We start from the raw sequence: 20,756 nt of genomic DNA on the forward strand, positions 1-20,756 counted from the left end.
TGTTTAGGACGGAAACATTGGCCATCTTCTGTGTCAGATATACTACTTGATGCATCATTCTTAACATTTTATAGTTTTGAGCAAAGTGTGAACATGGTTGGCTGAGCCATGTATAAATCAGCCAGTTGCTTCTGTAGACCTGGGATGGGGAACCTATGGCTCCAGAGAGGTTGTTGGGCTCCAGCTCCCAGCAGCCTCAGTCAGCATGGCCAATGGTCAGGGATCATGGGAGTTGTGGCCCTCTAATTGTTGTTGGACTATTAGTTATTAAATTTATATCCCGCCCTTCCTCCCAAAGGGAGCCCAGGTTGAAAACAGATGATAAAGTACACAAAGCATCTTAAAAACAACTCGTGTCATTCCTGACCATAGACTGTGCTGGCTGGGGCTGACAAGACTGGTGTCCAACAGCACTCAGAGAGCCACAGGTTCTCCATCTCTGCTGAAGACTTTCCTTCAGTGGGCCAATAAGAATATTTGTGTCTAGAACGACTCTTGAATGACTCAATGCTTGTTTCATTTCAGTGCGGAAGCAGTTAGAAACCTTCTTACGGTAAGTGTCAACTCCACTGGGAGCATATTCACTAAAACAGCCACATGACTTTCAGTTTAATAAGTCTGCACAGCTTACCTTTTGATGCTAAAAATTCACTTAAGAGGACTCACAGTAGTATCCTCACATTGCAGAAACGGTTTATAGTTCTCAGGGTATAGTTCTCAGGGTAACCCTAATTCCAAAATAATTGATTTCCAGCTCTATAATACTGGTTTGTGCTAATTATTTTTTCTGCTTTTATTTGAGATATATGAAAACCTCCCAAGGGGGGGGGATGGAAATAGTTTTTAAGTACCACTTACTCCTCTTCTGGTTGTCTTTCACTGATCCAATGGAAAAAAGAAGACTATTATAAGCATGTTACCAATTTATTCCAATGAATAAGAGATTCAGTGGTTTTGAGGTTAAGAAGTTTAAACAACAGCTCTTGACACCTTTTCATGTTGCTCAAGATCAGGATTTCAAGGCTCCAATCCTGTACCCACTTACCTGGGAGTAAGCCCTTCTGATAGATTACATTGGTACACATATGAATGTGCCTTACTAGAGGCTATACAGGTATATATATATTTTTAAAGTAGTTTGATATATATATATATATATATATATATATATATATATATATCAAACTACTTTAAAAATATTAGGCAAGTGGTACCTACATAAAATGTTGCAATGTAACTCCAGCCATTAGGAGGTCATCTTCAAGTGTCCATCCAGCCTTGTACAGTGTGTGTGTGTGTGTGTGTGTGTGTGTGTGTGTGTGTGTGTGTGTGTGTGTGTGTGTGTGTGTGTGTGTGTGTGTGTGTGTGTGTGAGTGAGTGAGTGAGTGAGTGAGTGAGTGAGTGAGTGAGTGAGTGAGTGAGTGAGTGAGTGAGTGAGTGAGTGAGTGAGTGAGTGAGTGAGTGAGTGAGTGAGTGAGTGAGTGAGTGAGTGAGTGAGTGAGTGAGTGAGTGAGTGAGTGAGTGAGTGAGTGAGTGAGTGAGTGAGAGAGTGAGTGAGTGAGTGAGAGAGTGAGTGAGTGAGAGAGTGAGTGAGAGAGAGAGAGAGAGAGAGAGAGAATGAATAGCTTTTTCTTTTCAATTCCCTCTGAGGTCTCCCATGCTGTGGATGGAATCCAGTCCTCTGGAGCTGATATTGGGGGTGCATGAACAGTTGTAAGGGGAACATAGAATGAATGGAAGTATGTTCCACTTGCACCTGGACAGCTTTGGAATGAAACCTCTGTTATGTATCTTGGGTTTGGGGATGGCTCTGTACTTCCAAATGATTTCTTTTCAAACCTATATACTATGTAGACATCTACAGGACTGTATCAAAACTTCCCCTCTCAGAGTAAGTCATGTAAATGCCTCAAAATATTACCTCTAAGGGCCAATTCACCCAACTGTGTAAAATGGAGATTATTGGGGAAAGCCACATTGAGCCTTGTTGGCTCAGAACACAAAATATCACATCGCTGTTGGTGTCAGACTCTACAGCAGCCAACCTTAGATCCCAAGATAGTTGTTGACCTACAGTCCTAGTGAGCATGACCAATGGTCAAGGATGATGGGCATTGTAGTTCAACAACTGCTGGAGACCCAGGTTAGAGAAGGCTACTCTAGAGATTATTTATTTATTTATTTATGCAAGTATTTTATGCCCTATGTCGCCCCTTCAGAGGAATCGCTACTAACAAAATATAAGAACAAATGGCAAGATAACGATAACAGTAAGCCCATCATTAATACAATTACCAAAAACAATAATCTGATGAAAAGCAACATAAAGAAGAGGCCCAGAGATCCAGGGGTAACAATAAATAAATTAATCAGCATAAGAACATAAGATGAGCCCTGCTACATCAGACCAAAGGTCCATCTAGTCCAGGATCCTGTTCTCATTGTGTCCAACTAGATTTCTTTGGGAAGACTGCAAACCTGACCTGAGTGCAACTTCTGATTTGTAATAATTGATATTCAGAGTATACTGCCTCTGACACAGCCAGAAAATTAAAAGTTGAGTTTAAAAACAAACATTTTGAAATGATGGCAGAATGCAGAGAGGAAGGTAATCTCTTGGAGCTCCACATACACGGTGATGCCATTAGAAAGGCCTCTCCTGTGTTGCCTCAGAAGGCAATGGCACATGCAAGAGGGGCCCATTTGGATGGGCAGCATCACATGGGAGAAGATGGTCATTCAGGTAGCTCAATTCTAGCTGTATAGGGCTTTAGAGATGATAATTAGCACTTTGAATTGCACTTGGAAACAAACTGTAACCAGTACATTGATAGTACATTGATACCATGGGATGCCTATGGGAAGCCCACTTGGCTCCCATGATCCCAACACATGGCCCCAGTCAAGGTTTTAGTGGCAGCATTCTGTACCAATTGAAGTTTCCAGGTGGTTTTCAAGGGCAGCTCCACATGAAGTGTGGAAATACTGAGCTAGTAGTGGCCTAAGTCAGTTTCTTTTGTTCCTGTGTAAGACAGAACATGCATTGAGAATCACAGTAGGTATAGTAAGTATTGGGCTAAGTTCAAGGTGCTGGTTTGGGTGTATAAAGCCCTATATCACGTGGGACCAGGATACCTGAAAATTTGTCTCACTCCTTATATGGATGGGAGTAGTCTTCCAGGGTGAGAGCCTGCTTTGGTATAAAACTGGACCCCTCTCAAGTGAGATACAGGAGAGGAGTATTGCATGGTCCATTGAATGTGGGGCATGAGCCCATTAGTGCTTCAATGATGGCAGAGTATCCTTTGTATGTGAGTTGTAATATTGTTGAGTGCGAGTGATTTATGTATGAGTGCTTGGTTGACAGAGGTAGTGTATGAGGTAGTGAATGACTGTAGTGGTTGTATGAAATGGATGGAGAGTGAGATGGTTAAATGAATATGTGTCATGCTATGTTGGTTGGAATTTGACATCATGATACTTTGCAGTGCTCTCTGACTTTATATTTGTATTGTATTTATGTGTATGGGTATTGTTTATGTATTTGTTTTCTATTTTTATGTAAATCCTTTGACATTGTTTCTATTGTACTTATTGTATTTTTATTGTAAACTGCTCTGAGATCTTTGGATAGTAAACAGTCTATAAATGGAACAGACCTTTAGTGTTGTGGCACCTGCACTCTGGAATTCACTCCCCATATTAGACAGGCGCCATCTCTACTGCCTTTTCGGCACCAACCAAAGACCTTCCTCTTTCAACAATTATTTTAAGTAGAGACCTTATCCCAGTCTGCATCTGTAATGGACTTGTTCTTAAGATGTTTTTAAAATATGTTGTTAGTGTTTTATTGCTTGTTTGCCACCCTCGACAACTTCTGGGAGGAAGGGTGGGATATAAATGTAACAAATAAATATGAGATAATCCTACTCTGTTCCGAATTCCTTGGAGTTTTGTTTTGTTTTCAAAAAACTCCCCAGAATCTCCAGGAGGACCTTTGTGATGTTGTCTCATAACAATCTATATCAAAATGGTTGCCTAAACAGACAAGTGAAACTTTATTTAGTCTAAGAGGGTTAGCTATTTAGTGTGGTATGGAAACTTGCAGATCACGTAGCTCATCAATTCAAGCCTGTCGCACTCGAAATACTGCAAAACACAATTTTTTTAAAAGGTTGTTGGAAAAGTTTCCAAAGTGTGCCTGCAATTTTGTACAAGTTGAACACACCAAGGGGGTTAGAATTACTTTGTTTTGCAGCCAGGCAAACTTCATTGTACAAGAAATCACATAAAACGGCTGGCATATACACAAGACTGTAATAAAGTACCAAGGGGCTAGATGCTGAACAGTGTTACAGTGAACCTAGATAAAATTTAGTAGCTTTGAATATTGCAATGTTTAAATCTCAAAGTAAAATTTGGCACGTATGTAATGATTTTAATTTAAAAGTACCTGTTGCCTTATTGGATTCTTCCCGTAGAAATTGTAGCTGCAAATCTTAATGCTAGGCTGCCTCATCGACTTAAGTATATTAATTTGGTTTTTCTTTTTTCTCACTTTCCCTATTCTTTTTATAATTGTAGGTGCTTTCTCTGTGTAGATGGTAACTTGGATAGTGAGTCTCAAATACCTAATGAAAGACCCAGGTGTCTGTTTTTTCTGAATGCCCAAGCAATGGGATACACAATGAGCACAGCCCAGAGTGAACTGGTTTCTTAAAGTCATTTTCTCTGATGGCCCTGCGAGCTTTCAATCAAGGTGTGCTAAAAAGCTTATCCACAATTTCACTTATAAGGACAAGAAAGTCAAGTTGTGTGAGAGAGTCATAGCCTGCATTTATATTATTTATTAAATTTATATCCCACCGTTCCTCCCAGGAGGAGCCCGGGGTGGCAGACAAGTGAAAAAACACTGAAAACATCTTTTAAAAAATCATTAAAAAATCTTAATAACAAAACATCTTAAAACATTTTAAAAACATCTTTTTAAAGAATCTTTAAAAACATATTTAAAACAATTCCAATTCATATGCAGACTGTGACAAGGTCTCTTCTTAAAAGGCTTGTTGAAAGAGGAAGGTCTTCACTAGTATAGGTGCCAAAAAGACCACTGAGATTGTGTCTCTCTTTGCAATGTCCTGGCATTCCTTATTTATTTTATTTTATTTTATTTTCCTCCCTTCCTCCCAGAAAGAGCCCAGGGCAGCAAACAAAAACACCCAAAACATTCTAAAACATATTAAAATAAAAATCTTTAAAAACATATAACAAAATATCCCAAAAAATCCTTAAAAAACAACTTTAAAAACATCTGAAAAAGCAATTCTAGCACAGCCGCAGACTGGAATAAGGCCTCTACTTAAAAGGCTTGTTGAAATAGGAAGATCTTCAGTGGGCACCAAAAAGATAACAGAGATGGCACCTGGAGGGAATTCCAAAGCGTCAGTGGCATAACATTAAAGGTCCACTTTCTATGCTGTGTGGAGCGAACCTCCTGATAAATATGGTATCTGCAGGAGGTCCTCACCTGCAAAGTGCAGTGACTGACTAGGTATATAAGGGGTAAGGCGATCTTTCAGGTACCCTGGTCCCAAGCTGTGTAGGGCTTTGTATACCAAAATTAGAACCTTGAACTTGGCCCAGTAGCTAATGGGCAGCCAGTGCAGTTCTTTCAGCAGTGGGGTGACATGTTGGTGATACCCTGCCCCAGTGAGTAGTTGCGCCACTTCATCTTGCACCAGATGCAGCTTCCAGACCAACCTCAAGGGCAGCCCCACACAGAGCACATTACAGCAAACTAGGCTGGAGGTTATCAGTGCATGGACAACAGTGGTCAGGCTATCCTGGTTCAGAAACAGCCGTAGCTGTCTTAACAGCTGAAGCTGGTAAAAGTCATTCCTAGCCACTGAGGTCACCTGGGCCTCTAGCAATAAAGATGGATCCAGGAGCACCCCCAGACTACAAACCTGCTCTTTCAGAGGGAGTATGACCCCATCCAAAGCAGGCAACTGACCAATCATGCCAAATCGGGAACCACCAACCCACAGTGCTTCCATCTTGCTAGGATTCAGACTCAGTTTATTAACCCTCATCCAGCCCACCACAGAGTCCAGGCAGTGGTCCAGGGCTTGTACAGCCCCTCCCAATCCAGATGTTACAGAGAAATAGAGCTGGGTATCATCAGCATACTGCTGACACCTCTCCCCAAATCTCTTGATGACCATTCCTAAGGGCTTCATATAGATGTTAAACAGCATTGGGGTCAAGTTGGTACCCTGTGGCACCCTATAGCACAACTTCCAGGGGACCGAAAGACAATCACCCAATGCTATTCTCTGAAAATGACCCTGGAGATAGGATTAGAACCACTGTAAAACAGTGCCTCCAATACCCATCTCACCAAGTTGGTTCAGAAGGATACCATAATCAATGGTATCAAAAGCCACTGAGAGATCAAGTAAGAATAATAGGGTCACACTCCCCTTGTCCTTCTCCCAATGAAGGTCATCTATCAGGGCGACCAAGGCCAATTCAGTCCCTAACTAGGCCTGAACCAAGACTGGAATGGGTCAAGATAATCTGTTTCATCCAAGAGTACTTGCAATTGCTGCACCATAACCTTCTTAGAATCATAGAATCATAGAATAGTAGAGTTGGAAGGGGCCTATAAGGCCATCAAGTCCAGCCCCCTGCGCAATGCAGGAATCCAGATCAAAGCATTCCTGACAGATGGCTGTCCAGCTGCCTCTTGAATGCCTCCAGTGTTGGAGAGCCCACTACCTCTCTACGTAATTGGTTCCATTGTTGTATGGCTCTAACAGTTAGGAAGTTTCCCCTGATGTCCAGTCAAAATCTGGCTTCCTGCAGCTTGAGCTCATTATTTCGTGTGCTGCACTCTGGGAGTATCGAGAAGAGTTCCCAGCCCTCCTCTATGTGACAACCTTTCATGTACTTGAAGAGTGCTATCATATCTCTCCTCAGTCTTCTCTTCTCAAGGCTAAACATGCCCAATTCTTTCAGTCTTTCCTCATAGGGCTTTGTTTCCAGTCCCCTGATCATCCTTGTTGCCCTCCTCTGAACCTGTTCTAGTTTGTCTGCATTCTTCTTGATCACCTTCCCTAATTGCCATCTGGAAGCTGAATTAAGAATATAATAAGAGCCCTGTTGTATCAAACCAAAGGCATATCTAGGTAAGGTTGGGGTCTGATGGCTGATCCCAGTCCACTAGCATTCTATCCAACTGGAATGCAGCCCTGAGCCATGTTTGGGTTTTTTCTGCTTACTTCAGCTGCATCCACTTTGAATTGATGTAAAAGTACGAATTAGGATCAAAGTGAAAGGGCATTTAAAGGATTAATTCTGTAGAGATTAACAGGGAAGCATAGACGACCTCTCTGACTTCCCTTTTAAACTCAAGTACCTACAGAGATTAACAGGGGAGTTTGGAGAGCCTTTCTGGACTTCCTCTTCAATCTTTAGTATTTTAACCCTTTAATTGCTGTGTTTGGAGCTCTAGGACGGATGGACGCACTCACCTCTCGCAGGAACATACTTCCTTTCTCCAGTGATGTCTTTCCTTTCCCTAGTGATGTCATGGGGGTGTGCCTTAGTGATGTAATAGGGAGTGTCATAGTGATGTCATGGGGTGGGCCCTAGTGATGTCATTAAGCATGATACATTAAGCATTGACCACAGTTGCTTGGAGCATACCACTCAAACAAAAAATATTATCTGATTTGAAATTAATCTTAGCTAAATGAGGGTGTTTCTTGGTCCAGCTGAAGTGATGAGATCATTTCTTTTCACCTGCTTAGAAAGCCTGGGTAAGAAACATTTAATCTAGCCTACTTGCTTCTGGAAAGAATGGTTGAAGTGCCCTCAGGCCAGGCCAGTCACCACAAGGCCATTGTAGGAAGAAAGCCTAGTGCTGTGGAGATTAGATGGGAGTACTCAGAAGTAAAGACGGATGCCACCGAAGGCTGCAATTCTAAACACACTTACTAAGGGACTAAGCCACATAGAACTCAATAGGGCTTACGTCTGAGTAGATATTGTTATGATTGTGCTGTTGATAAGGCTTGACTAGGGGTCCTCTGCAAAGATATTGATATCAAAGCAGGGTTGGCAACCCCTTTCCTGGAATGCCCTGCCTGCCTTTCAGCGTGGCTGCTCCAAACATCTTTACAGATTTGACCCTTCACTTCAGAGTGGTTTGAGAAATGAGTAAGACTTAAGAAGATTCTCTGCTCTTTCCTGCCTACTCTGTGGGCTGATATAAACTCACTTTGACAGCCAACCCAATTCCAGTGAGTAATAATTGACAGAGAAAAAACCCTTGGTTTGGTCTGTCTTCACAGGCAGTAGCTTGGGAACAATAGCAATTGAACCCACACTTCCCAGTATGTGAATTCTCTTATACCACTGTTGGGCAAGAAACAAACCATCTTGCAAATAACAAGGTGCATCATCGGGGTTGAGCTGACCACATGGAACCAATGTTGTTGCTTCTACTGATCTAAGGGAGTAAGCTCAGAGGCAAACAGAAAAACAAAATACAGTGATTATTTCCTAAATGACATACCATAACAGCTACAACAAGATTCCTCTGAGTAAGACAGAAAACTCAGCATCCTGCAACCAATCAGAGTTCCTAACCCAAACTAAAAAAATTCTGGCAGCAAGGCAACCAAGGTCACAGAAATCCCCAGGCAGCACAACCTGACCCGGGGGCTGCAGTTAGTGCAGAATGCTGCGGCACAATTGCTGACATGAGTGATACCCTATCAGCACATAATATCTCTGTGCTGAAATCTGCACTGGTTGCTGATTTGCTACCAGGCCAAGTCCAAGGTGTGCTTTCCATGTTACGAGTTCCACATAGTACTTGTAAGAAATCAGTCCTTTAGTGTGGCAGTATCTACGCTTTGAACCCCCTTCCTATTTACATTAGGCAGGTGCCTTCATTGTACTTATTTTGACACCTGCTAAAAACATTTTGTCTAGGCAAGCCTACCCAGGCGTTATGTTTTTTATCTGTTTTTAACTCATTGTTGGTTTTATTATTTTGAATGTTTTAAAATACCTGTCTTTAACTGTTGCTGCCAATAATTTCATTGCTTTAATTCCTTCTATAAACTGCTTTGAGGTTTATTTGTTTTTACAATAAAGCAGTATATAAATGTTGTAAATAAAATACATAAATAAATTTCAGAGTCACTGTGGCCCTTAAGTCTCTTTCCTCTTTTATACTGAGTCAGGCCATTTGGTACCATCTAGCTCAGGACTGATGGCATGGACTAGCATTGGCTCTCCAGGATTCCAGGCAATAGTCTCTTCCTGAGATTGAATTTTAGACCTTTACATGCAAAGCATGTGCCCTACCACTAAGCTACAGCCCTGTTTTAAAAAAGTGTCTCTTAAAATTGTTCTTTTCAATTCACTAATGACCGCACAGCATACTAGGGCAGATCCACACCACGCATTTAAAGCACATTCAACATACATTTTTAAGGACATGAATGCCACCACAGAATCATGGGAACTGTAGTTTGTTAAGGGCGGTGGGAACTATAACTGTGAGGGGGAAGCTGCACTTCCCAGGATTCTTTGGAGGAAGTCGTGCTTTAAATAGCAGTTGGATTTGCTTTAAATGCATTATGTGGATCTGCAATACTTCATAAACTTTGCCTGCATATAAAAAATTTTAATTAAAATTTAAAATGGAAATAAGCTACAAAGTTTACTGGGTGACCATGGGCTACACGCAGTCTCTCAACCTAATCTGCCCCTCAGGGTGAAAACAATAGAGGGGGACCATGACCACCCCTAGGAAGAAGGGCACACTTAAATGTAGAGGTAATAATAATTTGTAAATAATAATTTACAACCATAGTGTGAAATCAGATACATATCAAGATAGTATGAAGAAATACTTATATAAGCATGAATTTATTCAATGGGGTTTACTCAGACAGGGAAGCATGCACAGGACTGCAATTCAGTGATAAGGAACTTCACTCACCCAATCCAAAATTTAGAATCATGCCACTTTAAGCTGTTTTGCAATTGTTTTATACTTGATTTATGATTATTGGATTTTAAATGTCTTTATTTCTTGTTTTGAGCTGCCTTGGTTTTCAATCGTACCGCACAGGGTTGTTGGATATATTCCATATACACACACACTGGAGATGTAAAAATACATACACCCCATATAATAGTCTATTGTCAAAACCAGTTGGCCATTGCAGAACATTTATTTTAAATTTGTTTCCTGCCAAATAAAAGCAGTGACACCTACATAAGCCCCACCTAACTGCTTAAAAAAAGGATGGGGGGGGAGATTTACAACACAATCCTTTTCTATGTTCACTCACAATTCCCATTGATTTTCAGCACAATCCTAACCATGTCTACTCAAAAGTAAGTTCTACTGAATTCAGTGGGGTTAACTCCCAGGTATGTGGAATTAGCATTGCAGCTTTACTCCCTGAAAAGCTTCATATTGGGAAAGTTTTCAAAACAAGTTATGAATAAGACAAACTGCCCTTTTCAACAGTCCAGTAAAATTTAACCTTTTTAAACTCCTTCATTAGAAAAGTATAACACTGCAGCATGTACACTTTTTAAAACTTCTGTTCAAAATTATTTGATAGATAAAATGTATAAGACGCCAGGTTTTGCAAGAAATTAAAAAAACCTGCATGTACTCTTTTGCCTACCAAGATCCTGCTGTGATCTTCTGTTGTAGTGCAATCCTATGCATGTTTACTCAAAAGCAAATCCCAATCCTGTACAGAGAAAGTACTCTTTATGCTGCTGAAAGCTATATATTTACTGAATTCCTGATATGAGACAAGCAGGAAAAGGAAACTGTTCTTAGAACCTGAAATGGGGTTTAGGGATTGCCTGGGGGTTAACAAATCTTGTCAATCACAACCCTGACTTCACTTATTGGCTAAAAACCTGAAAAGGCAGGGATTAGAGCAGGCAGTACTAACAGAAGTTGTGTGGAGGGGCTGATATTTTAGTTTATATCTTTTGACCCAGACCACCTAGGAACTTAATTTTTAAAAAAAATGAAAACTAAGAGTCTGGAGAGGACCCCCAAAAACTGGAGTCTCCAGGGAAAAACTGGATATCTGGCAACCCTAATCAGGGTTAATTTGTTTGGGTGTGTGGACTAATGGACAATATCTGCTACTGCCCTTTCCATACCTGCTACTTCCTCCATGCGTTCATTTCTGGCCATGTTCATAACTATTTCAGTGCACTCCCGAATAGAGGAGTGTGTGTGTGAGTGGTCCCTCAGATTTGCACATAGATACCACATACATAGAATCTACATTTGGAATGTCAGTTTTAAGGATGTACAGCTTTCCAGAGATCCATACAATAAACAATGTAGAGTCAGTTCACTCTGCTCTTTTTTCTAACTCCTCTGGAAGTGCATAATCACAAATGCCCTGTTTGTTTTACAAGGGAAGGAAGTGAGAATGTCAAATGAGAAGGCGGGACCACAAACAAACATTAGGATTAATCCAACATACTGACATGGTTGGAAAACACTTGGTTTGCAGATCGATTTGAACCTGCTGTGAACTACTCTAACCAAACTAAGAGGTGAAAGGAGTGTATATGGTGCTCCCATGTGGACAAGCCCTATGTGCTGTGTTGTACGTTTCTATTAATATTAAATGGCCATAGCTCAGTGGTTAAACACATGCTCTGTATGCAGATCCCAGGTTCAGTCCCTGGCATCTCCATCTGAAGCCCCAGAGAGCCGCTGCCAATCAGTGTTGACAGTACAGAGACAGATAGCATTATTTATTTATGAATTACATTTCTATCCCATTCTTCCTCCGAAAGGCTTTGGCCTGAAAAAAGCAGCAAACCAATACCTTAAAAAAAAGACTATTGAAAACATTTTTTAAATGTAAAGTGGAATGAAGGCAGTTTTATTAAAGCAACATCTTTTTCAGACATTACATTACAGTGATAATAACCAGCAATAATTATGTAATTTGAACTAACTGCAGTTCTTGGACAGTCTCAAAAGACAGTCCCACGCACAACGCATTACAGTAATCTAATCAGGAGGGTGGTTTTTTTGTTTTGTTTTTTAAATTATATCTCACCTTTCCTCCAAGGGACTCAAGGCAGATTACATGGTTCTTCCTTCCATGTCAATCACCACAACAACTCTGTGAGGTAGGTTTTTCTGAAAGATAGTAACTGATCTGCAGGAGATCTGACAATCTAACTATTGATTACCTAATCAATGTGGTGATCAATGTGGTTATAACCAAGCTGTCTTTGTCCAGAAGAGGTCACAGTTGGTGCACTAGAGGCAAGTGGTGAGAGGTGCTCTGTGCCACAGATGCCACAAGTAATCGTAGTGCCCCATTTTAAAAATGAGCCTGGTAAGAAGTACCCAAAGTAACAATAGCTGTTGTTAATTGTTCATAGAGCTTAGTTTCCTTGAACAAATATGATGCTGGTTCTGCCAAACGTTATCAGGAGAGGAGAGGAGCTCCCTCGATATTGGCAAAACAGCATCTCATTTTGTGTGCAGCAGCCTTTTCCCATATTTAAAATGATGCTCCAGCTCTTCTGCAACACCCCTGGGGATTTGCTCTTGAATATCATAAATTGTAAAGCACTCAGATTGTCATCTATAACAGTCTTACAGTCAGACCAATAATGCCCCATAGGACATTTTGTTTGAGTTCCTACCCCACCTCCCCTTGTAAAGTCTGTGTTCGTAGTGCTCCATGAAGGCCTGAACAAAGAGAGGTAGATGAAAGGGTTTCTTGGGTAGATATTGATGGCATTTGCTCTAGATGTTGGGCTGTTTTCCAGACTTGATGACACTACAGTCATTATCAGAGCTCAGAGCATATTACCCTGGTGTTAAATAGATGATTCTGACATCAGTCTCAATAAACTTTTAATGTTATAAAATTTTACAAGATTTGGAGTTGAGAAGGACAGTAGCTCAGTGGTGGAGCACATGTTGTCATACAAAATGTCCCAGCTTCAGTCCCTCACATCTCCAAGTGGGGCTGCGGAGAACCCTTGTCTGAAACCCTGAACAGCTGTTGCCAGTCAGTGTAGATAATAATGGGTTTCATAGAACAATAATTTGATTTGTTATAAAAGCAGCTTCCTAAAAACAGCTTCACATCTTTTTCAAGCACTACCGTAAGGATCTTCAAGAGTTATAACAAAGACCTGTGAAGGGATGAACAAATCTTTCCATTTCAGATTCCCTTTTTTCCCATCTTAAATTCAGTTCTCCACATTTCTGCACCAATTTGATGATTTTAAAAATAAAAAATCCATCAGCATTTTAGTGCAAATATCTTCTTAAATACACATTTTATATACAGTTTTGATTACTATGCACATTTTTGCAAACAATTTCTCCTAATATAAGGCATTTTGTATGTTATTTTCGATAATGCACACTTTCCCCTAATATATGCAGAGTTGCACACATTGCTGTGTTGGAGAATTGATCGCAAAATTAGAAGAAATGCAAATTTCACAGCATAAATTGTATTTTGTTTTGCATTTTGATTTGAGAAGTTTCTCATCAAAATGCAAACAAAAACAGAATTTCTGCCCCATCCCTACCTGTCATACTGATGAAAGCAAACATCATGATTAATTTTTCAAAAGTCGTTTCAAATATGACTATTTAATTAGTTAAGTCTTTTCTTAATCAGACAGCATACCTTTTTAGAGTGAGTGTTCCCAACCTGAACATGCATTGCCTATTTTGTTTAGAAAGTATTAAAACTATTAGGACAAACAAATACATTGTTGGCTTGCTTCTGGTCGCAAGTGGTGGTCCTGCAAACATGGCCTCAGCTATCTCTTATGTTCCTCAGCTATCTCTTATGCAACCTTTCCTTAGCAGAGGAGGCATTTTAACTCGGAAGGAAATGTGCTTCTACTCAGAGAATCTATTAAGGAAAGTCTGTGGTGAAAATGCAGAATGGCAATTCAATACTTGAAAATGAAAATTGACATCAACAAAATCTCTCTCTTACAACTGATTCCCTATTCATTGTTATGTTTATTTCATTAAATGAAAGATAATCCTATAAATATTCAGAAGTCAGTCTTCTGCTTCCTAATAGCAGCAAGATTGATGTTGGTAAAACATTGGAAAAGGCAGGTGAGACCTAAGAAAGGGAATTGATTGAACAGGCTGTGGAAGGAGAATTAAGTACAAAAAAGTATGGGAGATTTGGAGGCTGGTTGTGACTAATGCAGTTGTATCTTATGGGTTGTATCTAAGTATGAATTAAACCCATTGAAATCAATGACCTTCAACTAGTGATTACTAACTTAAGTCCACTGTGAGTTAACTCAGTGAGTAAAATCGTGAGTTTGACTTGAGTTTGATTCAACTGTCCATTTCAAAGTTTGAATATCTAAAGTTGATTTAATGACCCCTTAGAAATGATTTGTTTGTATATAATTATACCTATGCATTTTCTTTATGTATTGCTCCTTTATGGGGGTTGGGGTTGGGGGAGGGGCTGTTAATGATTAACAGTGCAAACTTAGGCATGTCTACTTAAAAGTAAGCCCTATGGAATTCAACGGGGCTTACTCCTAGGTAAGTGGGAATATGATTTTAGCATTAATGATCATTTGATGTTAGATGGATATTTATAATGTACACATTTGCATTTGGGGTCTCTCTCATATGAAGTTAAAATAATGGCAGAAGTACAACACCAAAAATACTTTTCTAATCAAATATAAATTATAGATTTGCTTACTTATGCAGGAAAGTGCATATTCTACATTTTCTGTTCAAACAGAACACTTGATTACAAGTGTGTATACTTCTAGACATTACCATTCACAAGATGTTTGCATATTTGTAGGGCAGTACAATATCTCAGAAAGGAGATCAGGCCTCCTGGTCCCCTGGTGCATTCACTACAATGCCCAAATTCCCTGCTTAAAGTTTGATAGGAATATCGGTTGGCCATAGGTACCACAAGAGTTTTTTGCCTATTCGTGATTTTTTTTCTATGATGGAACTCCATGCAGCATAGGGATGGGAAGCAAAATGTTAAGGATTGCAACTGAGATGTACCAGAGTAAAAATAGATTTACATTTATGGAGAAAGCACTGTGCTGTATTTAAATCAAAACAGAGAACTACCAAGGTTCAATCACGTCAATATTTGGCTCATGTTCGTCACTTTTAGGATGCAGTCCTATGCAGACTTGAAATAAGCTCCATCACAACAGTGGGTCTTACTTCTGAGTAAACACGAATAGTATTCTGTTGTTAACTCTGGATGGCTAACAATACAACTAGGGATGGACGAATCAGCCTATTTCTGTTCTGTGTCAATGCTACATGTGTTCATAAATTCATTCCATCCCATTTTTGCCTTAATCTTCCATATTTCAATTCATATTTAATCATAAATTTTATCTTAACATTTGCATTTCTAAATTTTTTTTTAAACACTTTTTGCAAAATTCAGACAAATGCAAAATCCAAAAATGAATTACAGTCTGATCCACACATTAGTCTGGGAGATCTAGATCAGGCCAGTTTGCACTGGAATTGACAAAAAATTAATTCAAGCACTCCTAAACACAAGCAACACAGTATCTTGTTAATTGCTAGTCACCCAGACATCCTTTCACCTGTGCAGCAGGTACATTGTAGAAAGCAAGATCCACTGTACTAGCTTTTGCATGTGAGAACTGACACAGCATCCTGCTACACATGGATAATGAAGGAATCCTATGTAGATCGATGGGGTAGATGTGCAGATACATATTCCCGCAATCACAATAGAACAAAAGGAGATGCAGCGTGAACAGCTTGTCTGTTTTTCCAGACTAGCTTTCTACATCTTAAATCTGTGTGTCCACATCTTCATGCACATGCAAATGCCTCTCTCTATCAAATGCCACATGGATGCAATTAATAGGATCCATTGTTAGCATTTCATTACAATGTCAAAGTCAGATCCTCTGATCCTCACACTTCAGTCACGTTTTCAAAGCAACCAAGGGGTCAAACCACAGCTAGAACAAGGGGCAAAACATTAGATGATGTTATCTCTTTTAAAGCATATTAAATTCATTTGGCCACAAAAAAGAATCCTTACTTTTAAAAAGATACACAGTGATAAAGACACAGGAAATTGAACTTTAATGATGGCTACCTTTCCCCCCTTTTCCATTGTGTTTAGAAAAATAAAATTAAGAGAGAGAATGGGTTAGAATCCTTTTCTTTCCTCTCCCTTCCTGTAAAAGGCTACAACCATATGGTGTTAATTTTTTGCTAAATAAACAAATAATTTGTTGAACGTAAGGCAAGGCTATGCAACTTTTGCCTACTTTTACATGTTTACAGCTGTTTCCTGTAAACATCTTGAAGCTAGAACTGGCCTGGAAAGAGCATGATTATGCCAGTGCAGAGGATCCTGAACTGCTCACTGACCCTAGGACTGGTGTGGCCTTTGTCCCTTTCCCATCAGTGCATAGATAATGGAGGTACACTGATGTGGCAGGGACAAACAATACTGATAGCATTGGAGTTTTGACACTATTGTATCAGTGACAAGATCCTTTGCTGTGTTGTGGCTGTTTTAGGATCCCAAGGACCCAAATGTCAGATTCTGGAAGGCTGTGTGGACAATTAGAAGCTCACAGCACTGAGCCATATTTAAACATTTCATAGCACAGGGATGGGGAAGTCTCCAGGTGTTGTTGGACTCCAGCTCCCATCATTCCTGACTTCTGGCCATGCTGGATGGAACTTCTGGAGGGCCACATGTTGCTTGACTGTGTCACAGAACAATAATGATAGGTTAGCATTCCATTGGGGAAGTCACTATCTCTTACTCTAGTCTACCTGTGGGTTCTTATAGTCCCTTATTGCCATAGTGATATTGCCTCCTGCTTGCCTGGATGGAGCGATATGCGTGTGTGTGCGTGTGTGTGCTGGTTCCAGTATGTCTCCACCTCTTTTTTCTGAAAATGGGGGCACACAACACTAGTCAAATTCCACCCCTTTTTATTCTGAAGCCTGGTCGGATCAGCTCGAGTGCATTTTTTAAAGAAAAATCAGCTTCAGAGAAATTTTGCAACTGATTGATAGACCCACCCTTTTTGCCTTCCAGCCGCGAAATGCTTTGCTGTAGGCTCAGGCAGAGACAGCGATTGGCCCAACAGTATGCTGTGGGCAGTCCTAAAAGGTCTGAAGTCAGCAGTGGAGAAAGGAGGTGTGTCTAGCAGGGGCAGAGTTGCTTCAAATGCAGCCAGATAAATCATTCTGGTGCTTTTGAACTGACTAGTGTGCCCACAGCCCATGTGTGTAGAAACCTCTAAGGTTTGTATGTCTGGAATGTAGCCTGCTGTACAAAAGTAAGGGTCACATCCATTGTTCTGTCCATTTTTGTTCTGGCCCCACCCATTTCTTATATGTGTCTCCCCCAAGGTTGCCTATGAGGGAATGTGGCCCTCAGGATCAAAAAGATTTCCTACCCCGGCCTTCTTCAGCCTGAGCTGCCTCACAGGGTTGATTATAAAGCAAAAAGTAAGCATCAGCATGAGCTTGGTGGGGGAAAAAACTAGGATAAAAATGTGAGAAATGCAAATAAATGCTAAATTAAATAGTAAATAAGGCTGCTATCCAGTACACACTTACCTGGGAGTAAGTCCCAATGAACCCAATGGAGCTTGCTTCTGAGTAAATGTGTATTGGATTGCAGCCTAAATATGTGAACAGCAGCAGCCTTGTTCTTTTCAATTAAGATCTGAAAGGAAACCGGAAGGGGGTAGTGCAGTTGTTGCCCCAACCCGGAGTGTGTTGCTGTCTGTGTGTTTCTTTCCCCTGAAGCAGCAGTAGATGGCAAATGGTGGCAGTTGGAGGGGGAGCAAGGAGGTTTTGTCTTTCAGTTTGTCTAGATTAGATTCCCCCCTGCCAAAAAACATAACAATTCTTAGCAAAACCTGAGAATTTTATACTCTGGCACAAGGATTCCAAACTGATAGCAACATAGATCTTTTGAACATCCCTCATCTAGCTTGGCAAATCATCAATTTATTAGTTTATTTATTTATTATTATTTATTATTTGATTTATATCCCACCCTCCCTCCCAGCATGAGCCCAGGGCGGCAAACAAAAGCACTAAAACACTTTAAAGCATCATAAAAACAGACTTTAAAATACATTAAAACACAACATCTTTAAAAACATTTTTTAAAAAGCTTTGAAGACATCTTAAAAAAGAAAAAAAAGGTTAAAAACATTTTAAAAAAGGTTTACAAACTATTAAAAAGCAATTCCAACACAGACACAGACTTGTGTAGTTGTGTAAACCAAGCTCTCTACCCTATAAAGGTTTCCTTCCATTCATTCTATTGCTTTCCAGTCTCTTTAACCCTCCCTTCATTCAGTGACTTCTATATCTTTATGTAATTTTACTCTATAATAAAACAAAAATCTGCTAGACAAGGGGTGGGGAGACTCAACCTGTAGCCAGCCTAAAGGTTTGGGGCAGGGGCCCACAAAAATAGTAGGGGTGATTTTTTTTTTCTGTAATGAATTTAATTAATTGTTTTTCATAAAAAAAATATTAAGGGGAAAGCAGAAAATATTTAGGGGCAGACCCCACAGCTATGGGTCTGGGGAGGCTTCAGGCTTCTTGGATCTATTTTTAAAAAACATTTTTACTTTTACTGTACTATTTGACTTTACCCCAAAATCTACCCAACCATAACCAGATAAAAGACCTGGCGTCAGAATTAAAGAACAAAGTGCCTCTGTCTGAGCCTAGGCATTTGTTTTCAGTTCCAGTACTAAACTGAGATCACAGTCCTTTGCCCGTTAGCTTTCTTCAGCCTACTTTAGGTGGGGAAAAGTTACTTCGTTGTTGCTGTTGTTCAACAGTTGGAAACTGGAAATCCTTGCCAATCTGCAGCTGTTCACTCAGATATTTACCAGTAGAGCCCAATCTACCTTCTGCCCACAACTGGCTTATTCTACACATCTCCATTTGTGTGTGTATGTGTGTGTGTGTTTATAAATATACAAAAAGAAATGAAATGAAAAAAGTGAATATATTCTCCTATGTATGCATACCCTTCATTTAAAGAAAGGGAACAAAGTCCTAACACACTTTGCATTGATCTCCAATCCACCTTAATTATTATTTTATTTCTTCTGCATTTTACTGGGTCCATGAAGAATCTTACAGACTTACAGATTGCAGTTTGGGAACAAAATATTAAAGACTACAGTTGAGATGTGCTAGTGTAAAAATAGCATTAACTTATGTAGATAACACTATTGCATTTATATATAAACAATTATATAAATAGAGAGAATGGCAGAAAATATTTGCTCAAGATGTGCAATTCTTTAAGAAAAAAATTAACATAAAAGGGCCCTATTCAGATTTCATTTGGATTGAATAACAGAAATTTAAATTAATCTGAATTAAATAATTCTGAAGTTAAAAATTGGTCTTTTTTTTTATCCTTCTGCCTTTCTTTGAAAAGGGGTTACATTTTATCTTTTCCAATATTGTTGATCCTCCCTTCCTGCAAATAACATGAATTTCATGCATAATATTTCAAATGAGATGCTGAACAAGTTGTAGGGGGGGTGAGGGTGTAAGAGACATGGAGATTAAAATAATGTTTCATAAAGAAAAGAGGATTTTTCATCTGTTCATGTGGGCTATTTTCTCCACATAATTTCCTGCTTATGTGCTATCAAAATACCTATGAGAAGATTGTTCTGCTTGAGGGCAGAAGGGAATATTATTTTTAATATTTGTTTGCTTTTCTTTTCCTTGGTACAGCTAGGGTATTTCTCTTTTAATTTTGAACATTGCAAACTACCAGACCTGAAAATGATGACAGGATGTTTGTAGTCTTGTTGTGATATATGCTATGTTGACAGCATCATAAGAAGAGTTTGCATAGAGCAAACCTATGTTTCTCTTGTAAGGCATTGCTGATTCTTGTAAGGCATTGCTGATTCTTCAGCCCCATGTGCATAGATTTAAAAACCCCACATCCTATTATATTCCCTTCCTTAAAGTGAAAATGTTACAAACTACCTTTCATTCTGCCACTAGAAAATGCCTTCCTTCCTGTAGACAGTATAAGCAGGCTTAAACATTAATTACTATCAGAATTCTGTAGCAATTTCAAGATGCAATCCTATTCCCATTTACCCAGGAGTAAGCCTCATTTAATACATTGTACTCAGTTCTGTGTGCAGCTGCATGCAGACACAGGAATCTAACTCTGATGTTAAAGACTAAACAAACACACACACACACACACACACACACACACACACACACACACACACACAAGTATTTATGTGCAAATTACTATTGTTGAATGTGGATAAGGCACCCATTAAAATTTGCACTCAAATGTACATGCCATTGAAATCAATACACTGAGAATATAGAAGGCATCTACATTCAGATGAACATTTGAATGTGCATCAGATTAACACATAGGGTTCCTCATCCAGCCCAACAGAAAGCATGCAAAACCTGCTTACCCAGGTGTATTTCCTTAACTAGATTGGAGTAACAACATCAATTGCAAATGATACTCTGGCTCAGGTTTTGGCCCATGGTAGCTTTTGACAACTATGCCTATCTGTCCTTGGTAATGTCAAGACAGGGCTTGACTTAAAAGAGGGGCAGAAGGGGCCTGGCTGCCTTACCTTTT

The 20,756-nt window shown here is 39.7% G+C and overlaps 1 protein-coding gene across 1 annotated transcript in view; it reads left to right on the plus strand.

The window, feature by feature from the left end:
- Positions 1-20,756, plus strand: part of MTA3 (metastasis associated 1 family member 3) — a 200,378-nt gene that overhangs the window by 178,607 nt on the left and 1,015 nt on the right. The window lies entirely within an intron of this gene.

This window comes from Rhineura floridana, chromosome 4, assembly GCF_030035675.1.
Source record: "Rhineura floridana isolate rRhiFlo1 chromosome 4, rRhiFlo1.hap2, whole genome shotgun sequence".
NCBI classification, from domain to species: Eukaryota; Metazoa; Chordata; class Lepidosauria; order Squamata; family Rhineuridae; genus Rhineura; species Rhineura floridana.